Below are 18,835 nucleotides of genomic sequence, written 5' to 3'. Positions count from 1 at the left end.
ACTGGGACTAACTTTGGACTGGTTCCTGTAATGAGTAAATTCTGTGCAGAGTAATTTATAAATGCATTTTTGGTTTTGATACGAAGTTAATGGGAGATATCGTTCCAGTGGTTTTATGTATAAGTTGCCGACTAATTAGTGTTCAGCCTCTGTTGATTTTAGTTTGTTAGTTACAGTAAATGTCTCAAAACTTGAAATTTGTCATGCGATTCTTTGTATTGGTTCATGGAATTTTATGTCACTTTTTAAAAGTTATTAGTCTCTATGGGAATTATGACACAGTAGAAACCTTTTGGAAATTATGAGCAAAGGTGTTTAATAGTGAAACTCACCTGTAGAATTAAAGCCCAGAATTAACAAGCATTAAAGCTTAGAAATTTTTTAAAAATAGATTAGTTATAGAAGTATATCAACTATTCATACAATAATGTTGCACACTGTGTTTGCTGCTTTATATCTATTCATTGCTGTGTATGCTTATATATGGCTGATCCAATTATGTTGCTCTCCATGGATGCAGCAAAGCCACTTGATTGAGTGGAGCTTATTGAAAGAGCTGTGTGATCAGCCTGACATTCAGTTTATGCAGTTCCTCTTGCCCCTCCGATTCCATGCACTTCACCCATCAGTTATTTATAATCACAAATGGGATCATTTTTAAGAGGTAGCACATGAAAGTTGGATCCATCCTTATTCCTTTTGCTACTGCTTTTGAACATTGAATGGAACCTTTACTTTATCCTTTCAAACATTTGGAGTTCTGTTGTTTTCCTATGTCTACTTTGTACAAACTCACCAATCTCACACCAGGACTGGTAAACTAGATTTGTTTTATTTGAAGATACGTTACAGGATGGCTCAGCAGACAAATCTACTTTATAGATTCAGCAACCATTGCTTTACAAGGACAGTACAGCTGCAATTCCTACACACAGCATCTCAGTTACTTGCTCATTCACATATTCCTTTGAAGTGAAATCATAACACAAACCATTTCAGATGTTCATTTCCTATATCGAGTCAACTTTCCGACTGCTCCCTCGACACAATTCCAGAAGACCAGGTTCAATGGAAAGTTTTCGCTTGCTCTGATTAACAAAGTTTGTGTTCAGAAAATGAATATTCTCTGATGGATGTTTTGCTCATTTTAAGGTTCTTTTAGCTTCGGTACCTTGGATCATCTTGTAAATCTTCAATTTAAACAAAAAGTTAGAAATGCACAGCTGGTCAGTCAGCATCTGTAATGAGAAAAGAGAGATTAAGATATTTCAGCTTGATGCCTTTCATCATGATTCACAGAATTTGTTTGACAACAGAAGACTCCAGATCGCTATAAATGGAAAATTGTATGCCAAGGAAAATATCCATTGATGGTTCATTGGGAACTGTCCTGGGAATATGTTCACGATATTTGTAAATGGTAAGATATTATTACATTTAATGACACCACAATTATATAGGCACGTGCCACATTTCATAGATTAAAGTTGTGATGAGGGCTAGAGCTGAGTGGTCCTGGTGGAATTGAAATTGTAGCATTGATGAACAGATTATTGGTAAGTGCTGCTTGATAGCACTGTTGACAGTTTCATTCATTTTGCTGACAATTGCAAGTATACTGATAGGACAGTAATAGGCTGGATTGGATCTGTCCTGTATTTGGGCATAGGAAGTAGCTGGACAGCTTTCTTTGTTGGATAGATGCCAGCATTGCAGCTGAACTAGTGCAGCTTGGATGGACATGCAAGTTCTGGAGAACAAGTCTTCAGCTGAGATGTTGTCTGGGCCCATAGGCTTTGTTATATCCAATGCAGTTAGCTGTTTCTCAGTTTCATATTTGTTAGCTATGGTCCAGTTTGTGGTAGCACCCTTGCCTCTGAATCAGAAGATCATGAGTTCAAGTCCCGCGAAAGGAATTTGAACACAAAAATCAAAGCTGATACTGCAGTGGAGTACTGATGGACCTTTGCACTGTTTGAAGTGCTGTCTTTCAGATGAGATGTTTAACCAAAGTCCTGTTTGCCTCCAAGATGGATGCAAAAGATCCCATGAAATTGTTTTGAAGAAGAACATTGGATATACCCCAAGTATTTTGGCCAACATTTATATCTCAATCAACACAAAAAAAAATGATCTGATCATTATCACATTGCTGTTTGTGGGAGCTTGCTGTGAACAAATTGACTTTCATGTTTCCTACATGACAACAGTGACTACATTTCAAAATACTTCATTGATTTGATTTATTATTGTCACATGTGTTAATTTAGTGAAAAGTATTGTTTCTTGTGCACTAAACAGACAAAGCATACCGTTCATGGAATACATAGAGGAGAAGGAAAGGAGAGGGTGTAGAATGTAGTATTATAATCATAGTTAGCGTGTCGAGAAAGATGAACTTAATAAAAGGTAGGTCCAATTCAAAAGTCTGATGGCAGCAGAGAAGAAGCTGTTCTTGAGTTGGTTGGTACGTGATTTCAGTCTTTTGTATCATTTTCCTGAAAGAAGAAGATGGAAAAGAGTATGTCCTAGATTATATTTCCAAGGCAGCAGGAAGTGTAGACAGAGTCAATGGATGGGAGGCTCGGCTACGTTCACAACGGATGGACTGGGCTACGTTCACAACCCTTTGTAGTTTCTTGCAATCTTGGCCAGAGCTGCAGCCATACCAAACTGTGATACATCCGGAAAGGATGCTTTCTCTGGTGCAACTAGATAGGTTGGGGGGAGGGGAGCTAGAAGAGTTGACTAGGATCAAGGAACTAATTGATGGTAGAGGAGAGGGTGCAAGTGAATGAAGGTGGTAATTTAGATAAGGGAGTAGAGGGAGAGGGTGTTCGTGACTCATCAAAGCGGGTCCAGATAAAAGCTGGAATAAGGACACTTTGCCTGAATGCATGAAGCATTTGGAACAAGGTAAATGAGTTGATGGTGCAAATCAGCACAAGTGGGTACGATCCAGTGGCCATTACTGGAGGTTTGATGAGGACTTATCTGTTGAGGTAGTATGGGCGGAGATTAGAAATAGGAGAGGAGAGGTCACCCTGTTGGGAGTCTTTTATAGACCTCCTAAAAGTTCTAGAGAGGTTGAGGAAAGGATTGCGGAGTCAATCCTGCTTAGGAGTGAAAGTAATAGGGCAATTGTTATGGGGGATTTTAACTTGACTAATATTGACTGGAATTGTTATAGCTCTAGCTCGTTAGAGGGGTCAGTTTTTGTTCAAAGCGTGCAGGAAGGTTTTTTGACTCAGTATGTAGACAGGCCAACTAGAGGTGAGGCTATATTGGATCTGGTGCTGGGAAATGAGCCAGACCAGGTGCTAGACTTGGAAGTTGGTGTGCATTTTGGTGATAGTGACCACAATTCGGTTACGTTCACCTTAGTGATGGAAAGGGATAGGCATGAACCTCGGGCCAGTGGTTTTAGCTGGGGGAAGGGTAATTATGAGGCTATTAGGAGAGAATTAGGAAACATAGGTTGGACTAGGAGATTACAGGGACTGGGAACGTCCGACATGTGGAGTTTTTTCAAGGAGCAGCTACTGCGAGTCTGTGATAGGTATGTCCCTGTCAGGCAAGGAGGAATTGGTAGGGCTAGGGAACCGTGGTGCACCAAAAAAGTTTCTTTGTTGGTTAAAAAGAAAAAGGAGGCTTATGTTCGGATGAGACGTGAGCACTCGGGTAGTGCACTAGAAAGCTTTAGATTGGCTAAGAGGGAGTTGAAGAGCGAGCTTAGAAGGGCTAAAAGGGGACATGAGAAGACTTTGGCGGATAGGGTTAAAGAGAATCCTAAGGCGTTCTATAGGTATGTCAAGAACAGAAGGTTGGTTAGGGCAAGTTTAGGGCCAGTTATAGATGGCAGAGGGAAGTTATGTGTGGAACCGGAGGAGATTGGTGAAGCATTGAACCAATATTTCTCTTCGGTGTTCACGCAAGGGGACATGAATATAGCTGAGGAGGACACTGGGTTGCAAGGGAGTAGAATAGACAGTATTACAGTTGATAAGGAGGATGTGCAGGATATTCTGGAGGGTCTGAAAATAGATAAATCCCCTGGTCCGGATGGGATTTATCCAAGGATTCTCTGGGAGGCAAGAGAAGTGATTGCAGAGCCTCTGGCTCTGATCTTCAGGTCGTCGTTGGCCTCTGGTATAGTACCAGAAGATTGGAGGTTAGCGAATGTTGTCCCATTGTTTAAGAAGGGGAACAGAGACTTCCCCGGGAATTATAGACCGGTGAGTCTCACTTCTGTTGTCGGCAAGATGTTGGAAAAAATTATAAGGGATAGGATTTATAGTTATTTGGAGAGTAATGAATTGATAGGTGATAGTCAGCATGGTTTTGTGGCAGGTAGGTCGTGCCTTACTAACCTTATTGAGTTTTTTGAGAAAGTGACCAAGGAGGTGGATGGGGGCAAGGCAGTGGACGTGGTATATATGGATTTTAGTAAGGCGTTTGATAAGGTTCACCATGGTAGGCTTCTGCAGAAAATGCAGATGTATGGGATTGGGGGTGATCTAGGAAATTGGATCAGGAATTGGCTAGCGGATAGGAAACAGAGGGTGGTGGTTGATAGTAAATATTCATCATGGAGTGCGGTTACAAGTGGTGTACCTCAGGGATCTGTTTTGGGGCCACTGCTGTTTGTAATATTTATTAATGATCTGGATGAGGGTATAGTTGGGTGGATTAGCAAATTTGCTGATGACACCAAAGTCGGTGGTGTGGTAGACAGTGAGGAAGGGTGTCGTAGTTTGCAGGAAGACTTAGACAGGTTGCAAAGTTGGGCCGAGAGGTGGCGGATGGAGTTTAATGCGGAGAAGTGTGAGGTAATTCACTTTGGTAGGAATAACAGATGTGTTGAGTATAGGGCTAACGGGAGGACTTTGAATAGTGTGGAGGAGCAGAGGGATCTAGGTGTATGTGTGCATAGATCCCTGAAAGTTGGGAATCAAGTAGATAAGGTTGTTAAGAAGGCATATGGTGTCTTGGCGTTTATTGGTAGGGGGATTGAATTTAGGAGTCGTAGCGTTATGTTGCAACTGTACACAACTCTGGTGCGGCCGCACTTGGAGTACTGTGTGCAGTTCTGGTCCCCACATTACAGGAAGGATGTGGAGGCTTTGGAGAGGGTGCAGAGGAGGTTTACCAGGATGTTGCCTGGTATGGAGGGGAGATCCTATGAGGAGAGGCTGAGGGATTTGGGATTGTTTTCGCTGGAAAGGCGGCGGCTAAGAGGGGATCTTATTGAAACATATAAGATGATTAGAGGTTTAGATAGGGTGGATAGTGATAGCCTTTTTCCTCTGATGGAGAAATCCAGCACGAGGGGGCATGGCTTTAAATTGAGGGGGGGTAGTTATAGAACCGATGTCAGGGGTAGGTTCTTTACCCAGAGGGTGGTGAGGGATTGGAATGCCCTGCCAGCATCAGTAGTAAATGCGCCTAGTTTGGGGGCGTTTAAGAGATCCGTAGATAGGTTCATGGACGAAAAGAAATTGGTTTAGGTTGGAGGGTCACAGTTTTTTTTTTAACTGGTCGGTGCAACATCGTGGGCCGAAGGGCCTGTTCTGCGCTGTAATGTTCTATGTTCTATGTTCTATTACAGAAACGTGGCTGAAAGGTGACCAGGACTGGGAGATGAATATCCAGGGGTATCAGGCGTTTAGGAAGAATAGACAGGAAGGAAAAGGTGGTGGGGTCGCGCGATTAATAAGAGATAATATCAGGGTAGTACTGAGGGATGACATAGGCTCTGAGGAACAAACGTGGAATCATTATGGGTAGAGATGAGGAATAGTAGAGGGAGAAAGACACTAGTAGGTGTGGTATACAGGCCCCCAAATAATAATGTTGAGGTAGGGAGGGCTATAAACAAGCAGATAAGGGATGCGTGTAAAAACGGAACGGCAATAATCATGGGGGACTTCAACATGCACATTGACTGGCAGACTCAAGTCGGTAAGGGTGGAATGGAGGAAGAGTTCTTAGAATGCTGTCGGGATAGTTTCCTTGAACAGCATGTTACGGAACCGACGAGGGAACGAGCTATTTTGGATCTGGTATTGTGTAACGAGGTAGGTAGAATTAAGGATCTTATTGTGAAGGACCCTCTTGGGTCTAGTGATCACAATATGGTCGAATTTCTGATTCAGATGGAAGAGGAGAAAGTTTGGTCCCAAACCAGTGTCCTCTGTTTGAACAGAGGGAAATATGATAGGATGAGGGATGAATTGGCTAAGGTAGACTGGGAGAGCAGGCTGGCAGGTAGGATAGCTGAGGAACAGTGGAGGATTTTTAAGGAGATCCTTTTCAGTTCTCAGCAAAAATATATTCCAGCAAAAAACAAGGATTGTAAGAAAAGGGAGAACCAGCCGTGGATAACGAAGGAAATAAAGGAGAGTATTAAAATAAAAACAGCTGCGTACAGAGTGGCCAAAAATAGTGGAGAAACAAGTGATTGGGAAAAATTTAAGAAACAACAAAGAGAGACTAAGAAAGCGATAAAGAAAGGAAGGATAGACTATGAAGCTAGGCTAGCAATTAATATAAAAAATGATAGTAAAAGTTTTTATAAATATATAAAAAGGAATAGAGTGGCTAGAGTGAATGTTGGACCCTTGGAGGACGAGAGGGGGGAGTTAATAGTGGGAAATGAGGATATGGCTGAGTCTTTAAATAAGTTTTTTGTGTCGGTCTTCACGGTGGAGGACACAAATAGTTTGCCAAATATTAACGATAGAGGGTTGGCAGCAGGAGAAATACTTAATACAATTAATGTTACCAGAGAGGCAGTGCTGGGTAGACTAATGGGACTGAAGGTGGACAAGTCCCCGGGTCCGGATGGAATGCATCCCAGGGTATTGAAAGAAATGTCAGAGGTAATAGTGGATGCGTTAGTGATTATTTATCAAAACTCGTTGCATTCTGGGGTAGTGCCGGTTGATTGGAAAACGGCTAATGTTACGCCGCTGTTTAAAAAAGGAAGGAGACAAAAGGCGGGTAACTATAGGCCGGTCAGCTTAACGTCTGTAGTAGGGAAAATGCTGGAATCCATTATTAAAGAGGAGATAGCAGGGCATCTGGATAGAAATGGTTCGATCAATCAGACGCAGCATGGATTCATGAGGGGAAAGTCGTGCTTGACGAACATGTTGGATTTTTATGAAGATGTGACTAGGGCGGTTGATGGAGGAGAACCGGTGGATGCGGTGTTTTTGGATTTCCAAAAGGCGTTTGATAAGGTGCCCCATAAAAGGCTGCTGAAGAAGATTAGGGCACACGGAGTTGGGGGTAGTGTGTTAAAGTGGATTGGGGACTGGCTATCCGACAGGAAGCAAAGAGTCGGAATAAATGGGTGTTTTTCCGGTTGGAGGAAGGTAACTAGTGGCGTGCCGCAGGGATCGGTACTCGGGCCGCAACTATTTACCATTTATATAGATGATCTGGAGGAGGGGACGGAGTGTAGGGTAACGAAGTTTGCAGACGACACAAAGATAAGTGGAAAAGTGAATCGTGTGGAGGACGGAGAAGATCTGCAGAGAGATTTGGACAGGCTGAGTGAGTGGGCGAGGATATGGCAAATGGAGTATAACGTTGATAAATGCGAGGTTATACACTTTGGTGGAAATAATAACAAATGGGATTACTATCTCAATGGAAACAAATTAAAACATGCTACCGTGCAAAGGGACCTGGGGGTCCTTGTGCATGAGACGCAAAAGCCCAGTCTGCAGGTACAACAGGTGATCAAGAAGGCAAATGGGATGTTGGCCTATATTGCGAGGGGGATAGAATATAAAAGCAGGGATGTCTTGATGCACCTGTACAGGGCATTGGTGAGGCCGCAGCTGGAATACTGTGTGCAGTATTGGTCCCCTTATATGAGGAAGGATATATTGGCATTGGAGGGAGTGCAGAGAAGGTTCACCAGGTTGATACCGGAGATGAGGGGTTTGGATTATGAGGAGAGGCTGAGGAGATTGGGTTTGTACTCGTTGGAGTTTAGAAGGATGAGGGGGGATCTTATGGAGACTTATAAGATAATGCGGGGGCTGGATAGGGTGGAGGCGGAGAGATTCTTTCCACTTAGTAAGGAAGTTAAAACTCGAGGACACAGCCTCAAAATAAAGGGGGGTCGGTTTAGGACAGAGTTGAGGAGGAACTTCTTCTCCCAGAGGGTGGTGAATCTCTGGAATTCTCTGCCCACTGAGGTGGTGGAGGCTACCTCGCTGAATATGTTTAAAGCGCGGATGGATGGATTCCTGATCGGTAAGGGAATTAAGGGTTATGGGGATCAGGCGGGGAAGTGGTACTGATCCACGTCAGATCAGCCATGATCTTATTGAATGGCTGGGCAGGCTCGAGGGGCTAGATGGCCTACTCCTGCTCCTATTTCTTATGTTCTTATGATCTGTAAAAATCGGTGAGAGTTGATTGACTAAGTGATTGGAATGTCAACTGGTTGTGAAAGGAGTTGTGTAAAAGCAACTCTTTCTTTTCTCATACGAACTGAATCAAATTGGCTGAAGATTGGTTTCTGTGATAGTGGGAACTTCAGGAGGGGGCAAATTAAATCATCCACTTTGCACTCCAGCCCAAAGATGATTGTAAAGGCTTTCTTTTCTACTCACAGGCTCAGCTCTGCCATCACTGGGGATGGAGATGTTCATGGAGCCTCCTCCTTGTTTAATTGGTCACTTCCATTCAGGAGTATAGAGTGCATCAGGACTTTGATCCAATCTGTTGATCATGCTATCACATGGCTCTGTCTGTAGCATGATGCTTCTTGTGCTTGGCATGAGCTGCTGTTGCAGTTATCACCAGGTTGGCACTTCATTAGGTACACATGGGGCCTAATTTTACCAACAAGTTGCACCCACTTTTGGGCGTGAAAACTTGGTAAAGTCGGGCGTGAGGCAAGTAGAGCGATCTGCGACCACCTCCACACCCGTTCCCCCTTTACCAAGCGCCCAAAATGGCCGCGGACGGCACCATGCCCGAACCAGGTGTGACTTATTAGGCTGGATGCCAAAACTTACCGGCATTTCCCCATTTACCATTGTGTTCGCCTGTCCAGATTCGATGCAAAACAGACATGGTCCACAAACGTCTGTTTCAGGCGTTCCAGCTTCTGAGGAGGTAGGTTCAGAGCTTCTAGCTGCTCTCTAACTCAGATCGGTGGTGGTGGGGGGTGGGGGGGGGGGGTGTGGAGGGAGGGGGGAGAAGGGCCAGATCGTTCTCTGGTGGGGGGAGGGGTGGAGGAGGGCCAGATGGATCTCTGGTGGGTGGGGGGGAGGAGAGAGGTGGGCCAGATGTATCCCTGGTTGGGGGGGGGGGGGGGGAGGAGGGGGGAGAGCCAGATTGTACTCTGGTCAGGGGGGTGGAGGAGGGCCAGATTGTTCTCTGGTGGGGGGGGCAGGAGGAGGAGGGCCAGATTGTTCTCTGGTGGGGGGGGGGGGGGGGGAGGAGGGTCAGATTGTGGGGGGGGGGGGGGGAGGAGGAGGGAGGAGGGCCAGATGGATCTCTGGTGGGGGGGAGACAGGGGAGGAGGAGGGCCAGATCATTCTCTGTTGGGAGGAGGGGAGGAGGAGGGAGGTAGGTCAGATCATTCTCTGATGGGCAGGGAGGGGGGCCCACTGCCACTCTGCGTGTGATCGGTGGGGGGGGAAGCGGTGCAGGGGGTCACGATCGGTCTGTGTAGCAGAGGAGTGGGTGGATAAGGGGGACAGTTATGTTGTGGGGATGGGGCAATGTCTATGGGGGAAATCGTTTTATGTGGCCCGGGAGCGATGTGGCAAGGGAGCGTTTCTCACATTTTCTTTACTGCGCATGCGCAGTTGAAGGCTCCAATCGGAGCAGCAGCGTCTCGGGCGCGATAAGCCCCGCCCACAGCGTGATTCAGATTCGTTGCTTTTCTTTCAGGCAGAGTGCGTATAGGGGCGCCTGAGAACAGGTTTACAAGTCAGATCTGGATCACTCCCAGATTCAGCACTTAGAATCAAAATGATAAAATCGGTCACATGATGTTAGAAATCATAGGAATAGAAATCCTATGGTGCAGAAGGAGCCCATTCGGCCCATTGAGCCTGCACCAACAACAATCCCACCTCAGCCCTATCCCCGTAACCCCACATATTTACCCCGCTAATCCCTCTAACCTACGCATCCCGGGACACTAAGGGGCAATTTAGCTTGGCTAATCTTGACTAACCCACACATCTTTGGACTGTGGGAGGAAACCGGAGCACCTGGATGAAACCCACGCAGACACGGAGAGAACGTGCAAACTCCACGCAGACAATGACCCAAGCCAGGAGTTGAACCCAGGTCCCTGGAGCTGTGAGGCAGCAGTGCTGACCACTGTGCCAGCGTGCCACCCTCACCTTGCATGTTGCGTTCTTCTACACTTCCTCCTAAACCATGGTTGGTCTCCTAGCTTGATAGTAATGACAGAGTGTGTGGGGGGGAGGAGGAGGGCCAGATTGTTCTCTGGTGGGGGGGGGGCGGGGGGGGGGGGGGGGGGGGGAGGAGGCCATTGTGTTTCATGGGTGCCCACTTCTGAGCTGCTAGATCAGTTATTTTATCATATACTGCAGGCCCTGTCTGGCAAATATATCGGCCAGCTAAGTCAGTGCTGGTGTTACTGAGTCATTCTTGGTAATGGATATTGAAGAGCTCATCCAGTGTAAACTTTGTGCCTTTGAAACCTTCAATGCTTCTTCCCAGTGGTGTTCAATATGGAGGAGTATTCATTTAGCAGCTGAGGGAGAGTGGTAGCCAGTGATCAGCAGGAGATTTCCTTCCCCCTGTGTTTGTTCTGATGATGTGGAGATTCCGGCGTTGGACTGGGGTAATCACAGTAAGAAGTCTCACAACACCAGGTTAAAGTCCAACAGGTTTATTTGGTAGCACAAGCCACTAGCTTTCGGAGCGCTGCCCCTTACCTGATGAAGGGCAGCACTCCGAAAGCTCGTGGCTTGTGTTACCAAATAAACCTGTTGGACTTTAACCTGGTGTGAGACTTCTTACTTTGTTCTGATGCCATGAAACTTCATGGTTTCTGGAATCAATGTTGAACACCCCCATGCCACTCCCTTGAAACTGTAAAACTCTGTGCTACTACCTCCTCAGTGGGTCTGTCCTGCTGGTCAAATCCCCAGATGTTAATGAGAAGGACTTTGTAGAGTTTACTGGATTGTCAGTTCCTTTGTAATGCCTGGGCCAAAGGTGGGTGGTCCATCTCATTTTATGCTACTTTTTTTTCTGCACTATGATGCAAGTCAGTGGCTCGGTGGACCATTTTAGAGAAAAGTTTGGATCAACTACTTCGCTACTGGGGTAGAATCATTTACTGGCTTGATTACATACAAATGATAGATTTCCTTCCCTGAAGAATATTATTGAACCACATGGAATTTTACAACAATCTGGTAGTGAAGGTTAGTGATAAAGCTTTTTAATTACAGATTTATTTAATTAAATAAATGAATTTAAATTTCTGAGCTGTGCAATGAGATTTAAACTCACATCTCCAGATCAGTAATGTTTCATAGAATCCTTACAGTGCAGAAGGAGGCCATTTGGCCCATCAAGTCTGCATTGACTCTTCAACAAAGCATCTTACCCAGGTCCACCCCCACCCCCCACTCCAACTCTATCCCTGTAATCTCACACATTTATCTCAGTAATCCCCCCTAATCTGCACATTTTGGGACACAAAGGGCAATTTAGCATGGCCAAACCAACTAACCTGCACATCTTTTGGAGTGTGGGAGGAAACCGGAGTACCAGGAAGAAACCTATGCAGACACAGAAAGAACATGCAAACTCCACACAGACAGTTACCCAAGGCTGGAATTAAACCCAGGTCCCTGGCACGGTGAGGCAGCGGTGCTAACCACTGTGCCACCTGTGTAAACACCACACTACTGTAAAGACGTGCAGTCCTCTGTCACATCTCTACCTACTTCTTAAGAAAATGAGTTTCCATTTTTACTAACTTTGCAGGAATTTGCTACCACTTCCCAATACTGATGGATCATTTTCATCAAAGTGAAACTTTATTTTTTTTAAGCCTGAACTGATATGTTATGTAACTGTCTTAATAAATCTGTCAAAACAATCAGCAATGTTTCTTCTAATTAATTTGACACCCTGAATTTAAACACGACAGTAACCGTTAGCAACTTATTTCTATTATTAACAAATGTTAAACTTTAGAAATCAAATTATCCAAAATTTGAAACTGGATTGCCACTATCACAACTCTTTAAAAAAAAGCAAATGTCGGCCTCAAACATCTTTTGTTCTGCTGTACTTGCCTAAATTTACTTGGGTAGTGGTTAGAATGGTCTGGTACAATGTGGTTCTTGGCAGACTGGTAAGTGGGCCTGACGTATTGAAAAATGCCACATGCGTGTGATATTGTTCAACCATGCATGGAGAAACAGAATTACAAGCTTGCAGTTTTTTTTGCAAGTGTAGCCTAGAATTCCACTTTCACAGCTTTTGGCATGTGAATTGTTCTGTGCTTACGATCTTTTGCGTGCAGCCTCAATAAATTGAAAATATTCGACTTTTAAAAATTAAGTAAACTGTGGAAAATTAATTTCTGCACGTCTGCATTCACATTTTGTATTTAGCTCTGTATTTATCTCTCCTGGAACTTCTTGCCTTTATTTTATGTCTCTGATTTTTTTTGTTTGCAATCTTTTTATCAACTGCTGCAGTTTCCTTGTGCTCTTCACTACATTTCACAGCTCTCAGGCTAAACTGCTTTGCTATCTTCCTCGTGCTTGGTTATTCTCTCCGGCACCTTTGAACTCTAAACAGTTGTGCAGCCCCCACAGTAAATAGCACTAGATCTAACTCATTTGAAATTTAGCATATCATGGGATCATATAATCTATGGCTATAGATTGTTTGGGTTCACTAGGTTTTAAACGAGACTGAAGATCTTAAAAATATATTTGTATTAAATATAACAACAAAAATACTATTTTCTTAGGTTAGCCAGTTTTATTGCTTCAAAAAAACCTTTAAATATTCCCTAAGTTCCTACAATAATAGGATATCAGGCTCCTGAATGGCAATGAATATTTATAAAAGTAGTAATGTTTGAAAAAACAACCAAACAACTACACCAAGAGTGGTTCAGTATGGTAGCACCATTACTGACCGAGTCCTGAAGGATATATTTGTATGACTGGGCTTGGAGCAGGTGATGAGAGAACCAATAAGAGGTTGGTTTCAAATTCCAGCATCCGCAGTAATTTGCTTTTATAGAGGGAAGAACCTACTTGACCACATTCTTACAAAATTGCCTGTCCATGCCAGCACTGATAAGAGTGACTACTGAAGTGCCCGTGAGGAGACTTTATACTGCCGATACTGACACTCTCATAGTGCTAAATGGGATAGACACAGAACAGATCTAGCAGCTAGAAACTGGAAATCCATGAGGTGCTATCAGCCATCAGCAGAACGGCGTTCAACCACAATCTGTAATCTTATGGCTGGCATGTCATCATCATGTCATCAACACTGGCTCAATAAGGACTGTAAGAGACAATATCAAGAGCAGCACCAGGCATAAGATATAAATGAGGTGTCAACCTGGGGAAGCTACAACACAGGATCTAAAATATGAGGAACAGAAGAATCAGCAATTCAAGAAACAGAGCTAAGTGATCCCACAAGCAACAGATGAGATCAATGCTATGCAATCCTGCCACATCTGGTGGTGGACAATTAAATAGCTAACTGGAGCAGTACACACCACAAAAATCCCCATCCTCAATGATGGGTGAACCCAGCAAAGGCAAGGTTAAAGCATTTACAACTATCTTCAGCTAGAAGTGCCAAGCGATTGGTCGATCTCAGCCGCTTCCCGAGGTTCCCCATCATCAGAGATGCCAGTCTGCATTTTGTGGCAGGGCCCACCGTGGCAGTTTCGGTGGCCCAGCCATCCCGGAGGTTGGTGGGGCTGGAAAAATCCTGTGATTCACTCCCATACTGAGTAGCTAAAGATACTGAATGCAGCCAAGTCTATGGGCCCTGACAACATCCCAGCTGTAGTACTGAAGACTTGTGCTCAAGGAATGGCCACACTCTTACCCAATGTTCCAGTTTAGCTGTAACGCAGGCATCTATCTACCTGACAATATGGAAGAATGCCAGATATGTCTGTCCACAAAAGGGGAAATCCAGTCCAGCCAAATACTGCCCCATTAGTCTACTCTCAATCAGCAACAAAATGATGGAAGATTTCATAAACAGTGCTACTAAGAGGCACTTACTTAGCAATAGCCTTCTCAGCAATTTTCAGTTTGGGTTCCACCAGGGACATTTGGTTCCACACTTCATTGCAACCTTGATCTAAACATAGAATACCTAGTTTAACGGAACTGAATTCCAGATTAAAATGAATGCCCGTGACATCAAGACACCATTTAATCGAATATTGCATCAATAAATCCCAGTAAAATGGAAGTCAATGGGAATGACAAGGTGAATACTTCCCAGGTTGGAGTCATACTTGTTAGCAGCCAAACATCTCAACCCAGGACATTGTTCCAGGGGTTCCTCAGGGTAACGTCCTTGATCCAACCATCTTCAACTGGCTTCCTCAATGACTGTTCTATCACCTTGCTGGTGGTTGTGAGTGGACTGATGGTTGGTAATTTGCAACATTGGATTGTTTTGATATTTTGTGGACAATTTTCCACTTTTTCAGGTAGATGCCAATGTTACGGCTGTACTGGAACAATTTGCCTTTAGGCACAATTAGATGTGGAATAGAGATTTTCAGTACTACAGCTGGAGCCCATTGCCTTTGTTTTATCCAATACACTCAGCTGTTTGACATGATATGGAATTGACTGGAGACTGGCCTCTGAGATGCTGAACAACTCAGAAGGAGGCTTTGATGGATCATCCATTAATTCAGTGGTTCCCAAAGGGTGCAGCGCGCCACACTGGTGCAGCGAGAGAGGATGGCAAGTGTGGCGAGAAGATTCAAGGACAATCAAAGAAACATTTAAACATGGATAGATATTTTTCCAAAGTGAGAGCAAGAGCATCAAGTGATGCTGCGGACGATCCGAGTCCACGTTGTGATCCAGAATCACCGTTCGAACAGAGTGCTGAAGAAGAATCGTTTAATTCTACACCAGTAGCAGGCCCAAGCAAACCTCCAAAAAATAAAGTTTGACGACAATATATGGATAGTTATCTGAGTCTCGGTTTCACATGGACTGGAGATGAAAACGTACCTCGGCCTATGTGTTTGATCTGTGGTGAGAAGCTTTCCAATTCCAATATGGTCCCAATCAAGATGAAAAGACATCTGTTGTCAAAACATGGGAATCTGGCAAACAAGGATGTTCAATATTTTGAAAGGCTTTTGGAACAGCAGAAATGCAAATGATCATATTTCGAAAAACGAATGACAGTCTCAGATAAGATGCAGATTGTATCTTACCAAGTGGCTGAATTGATTGCTCAACAGACAAAACCACATACAATAGCTGAAAAATTGATTCAGCCTGCCTGCAGCTTGTGAAAACTTTGCTTGGTGATGATGCTGAGCGAGAAGTTATGGAAATTCCTTTGTCTGATAATACAATTTGCAGAAGAATAGTTGATATGTCAGCTGATATTGAGAAGCGTGTTTCCGAAAGTATGAAGAATTCTAAATTTGCCATTCAAGTTGATGAATCGACCGACATTAGTGGAAAAGCACAGTTGCTTGCCTATATCAGATTCATTCACAATGATAAAATAATCACACAGTTTCTATTTTGCAAGGAACTTGAAAAACATACCAGAGGACAAGATATTTTCCAAACCTTGTCTGAGTATTTGGAAAATGTTGAGATTTCATGGGATTCTTGTTTTGGAATTTGTACGGATGGAGCGCCATGTATGATAGGGAATGTGAGAGGCTTGGCGGCACTCATCAAACAGAAAAATCCAGATGTAATATCAACTCACTGTTTTTTACACAGAGAGGCATTAATCACCAAGACCCTTGTCGCTGATTTGAAGTTGGTTCTAGATCAGACTGTGCGCATTGTGAACTTCATCAAAGCAAAACCACTAAAGGCGCGGTTATTTACTCAACTCTGCAAAGACATGGAATCAAAACATCAATGCCTAATTCTGCATTCGGAGGTTCGCTGGATGCCCCGTGGAAAAGTTTTAAATCGGGTGTTGGAACTGAAGAACGAATTAAGCGAATTTTTGGAACAAGAAGGGAACCCATTGTACCACCAACTGGATGACAATGACTGATGTGCAAAGCTGGCATATTTGGCCGATATCTTTTCCCGGTTGAATGTGCTCAATGCCAGTATGCAAGGCCGCGATGACAATATCCTCACAACGACAGACAAACTAACTGCATTAAAAAAAAAGCTTCAGCTCTGGCTCGGAAGAGCGATGCAACATAACCTCAATGTTCCCACTGGTAAAAAGTTTTAAAACGAGCAATGAATTGTACGGCCTCATACAGGAACATCTTGCAACACTGGTAGAAAAGATTGATCATTACTTCCCATCGTTGTCTACAGAAAAATTCGACTGGGTTAGAGACCCCTTTGCGAATTCCAGCTGTTCAGGTCTGACATCGGATGAGGAGGAGGAAATGGCCTGCATTTCGAGTGATCGCACCTTGAAAATGAAACACGGGAGTATGCCACTGGACTCTTTTTGGATATACAACCAGAAACAGTATCCACACATCTCTTCAAGAGCATTAGCTATTCTTCTACAGTTCTCCACGACATATTGTTGTGAACAGGGATTTTCAGCTCTGACAAATATCAAAGACCAGAAAAGAGAAAGGCTTCTTTGTGTTGATGAGGAGATGAGAGTTTGTTTGTCTCAAATTAGACCTAATATAAATGAGATTACCCGACAAAAACAAGCTCACACCTCTCATTGAGTTTGTATACTTACTTAAGGTTACATATGTAAGAGGCTTGTCTATAAGTATATTTTGGGAATGAATCATGTTTTTATGTAGCTGCATTGTTTTATACTTTCTGGATGTCCCATGATCATATTATAAAGTAGTTGTGTTCTGTTGTGAATCAAGCACTGCTGGGAGTTGCTTTTTTTTGTTTTTGAATGTATTTCTTATCAATAAAAAATTTGGTGTGGTGTGAGCAAATTTTTATTCTGAAAGTGCGGCCCAGTGAAAAAAGTTTGGGAACCACTGCATTAAGTCCTTCTGGCTGAAGATCTTTGCAAATGTTTCAGCCTTGTCTTTTCGACTGACATGCTGGGCTCCACCATCATTGGCGATGGGGATATTTGTGCAGCCTCCTCCTCCAGTGAGTTGTTTAACTGCCCACCACCATTTATAACTGAATGTGGGAAGACAGCAGAGCTTTGATCTGATCTGTTGCTTGTGGGATCTCACCGAGCTCTGACTATAGCGTCACCAATTTAGCACCTTATTTTTAGGATTGTAGGAGAGATCGAATGAGAGAAACTGGGAAAGGAAATATTGTGATGAGAGGTTACCGGCGGTGGAAATGTGAACAGCGATTGCTAGATTGTTAACACCTTAACAAAACCGGTGAGGAAATTTCACTTTTGTCTACATTGCAGCCACGTCGTGGGAGCGCTCCTGGCATTAACCTCCATGATCTTTCTGAACTGACAAGGTCAGTGTTACCTGGGTCTGGGTGGTGGTTCCTGCCCCCTGGGGGAACAGAATATCCCTTTTCCTGGACATGGGAGCAGTTCCCCCCACATCAAAGTAGCACTGGTGACCTGGGGGTCTTGCAGCTACACATTTTTCTCACAATCGTTCCCTGCTGTTTTCACCTATTTATGTGGTTGGCTTTTTAGTGGCGCCAGTGAGGCTCTATTTCATACCCAGTACCCCCTGACAAGTGGTCAACCAATGAGTGGCGGGGAAACATCAATGTAACCTTTACCAACATGCGTCCCCAGGTCGCCCATTTCAGGCACGATCGAATTTCTCGTCCCCAGAGCAGCCCGACTGTAGACTGTACAGCCCTTTCCCCATTCCCCTGGGACACTCTTTCCGGATTGGAGCCACATCTTTACCAACTTCTGAACAGTTCCGCGTCTCTGTTTTCAGCGTCAGTATTTTTCCTCTGGTCACAGTGCACAGACTGCCACCACCCCCTGAGATCAGCTGCGGCTGAGGCAATTATCTGGAGCGTCAGAACCACGACCAGAAAACCGCAGTCACATTGCCTCCTACTTTGCTTTAAGAGGAACTTCATCCAGGCGTGCTTGGTAAACAACACAAAAGACCAGACTCAGCCCCACCTCCTTCTCGCAGGCGATTATTGGCAACCTTTTAATTATAACACTAATGCAAACAAAAGAAATAGGATAGTCTGGTGCAGACCGCTTGTAACATTCTCCTACTCCTGGCAACTACATTCAATCTAAGCCTGCTGTTGTAAGTACAAAGATGGACAAGTGATCTAATGCGTTTTATACACGACTCCAATAAGATATTAGCCAACGTTCAGCTCCATTTATACATGAGGATTTTATCTACCAATTTGATTTAATCTAACGATAAGCATATAAAAGTATTCCAGACACAGAAAGCAACGTTTGTTTTTACTCTACTCGATACATTGGGTGCTTCTGAGGTCGACTATAAAACATGCAGACTGTTTCCTCCCCACACTGGGGCTGGAAGCTAACACAAAAGTGAATTCTCATTCGAAACCAAAGCTGAGTGGGTAAACCTGCGAAAGCACACACACGTTGATCTGAAAGAGTGCCGACGTGACCTCTCCGGCAGTGAAATGTGTGGATGTAATCTCGCTGAGCCGCG

The 18,835-nt window shown here is 44.0% G+C and overlaps 1 long non-coding RNA gene across 1 annotated transcript; it reads right to left on the bottom strand.

Moving 5' to 3' along the window:
• Positions 1–862: 862 nt before the first annotated feature.
• LOC144505486 (uncharacterized) lies at positions 863–18,169 on the bottom strand. The gene is made up of 3 exons (XR_013499818.1): positions 17,952–18,169; positions 2,313–2,498; positions 863–1,238 (listed from the first exon to the last, which is right to left on the bottom strand). It is a non-coding gene; the product is annotated as an uncharacterized LOC144505486 (long non-coding RNA).
• Positions 18,170–18,835: the final 666 nt, after the last annotated feature.

Source organism: Mustelus asterias, chromosome 16 (assembly GCF_964213995.1).
Source record: "Mustelus asterias chromosome 16, sMusAst1.hap1.1, whole genome shotgun sequence".
NCBI lineage: Eukaryota > Metazoa > Chordata > Chondrichthyes > Carcharhiniformes > Triakidae > Mustelus > Mustelus asterias.
The sequence above is the reverse complement of the archived record's forward strand: the minus strand, read 5'-3'. Positions and strand labels throughout refer to the sequence as shown.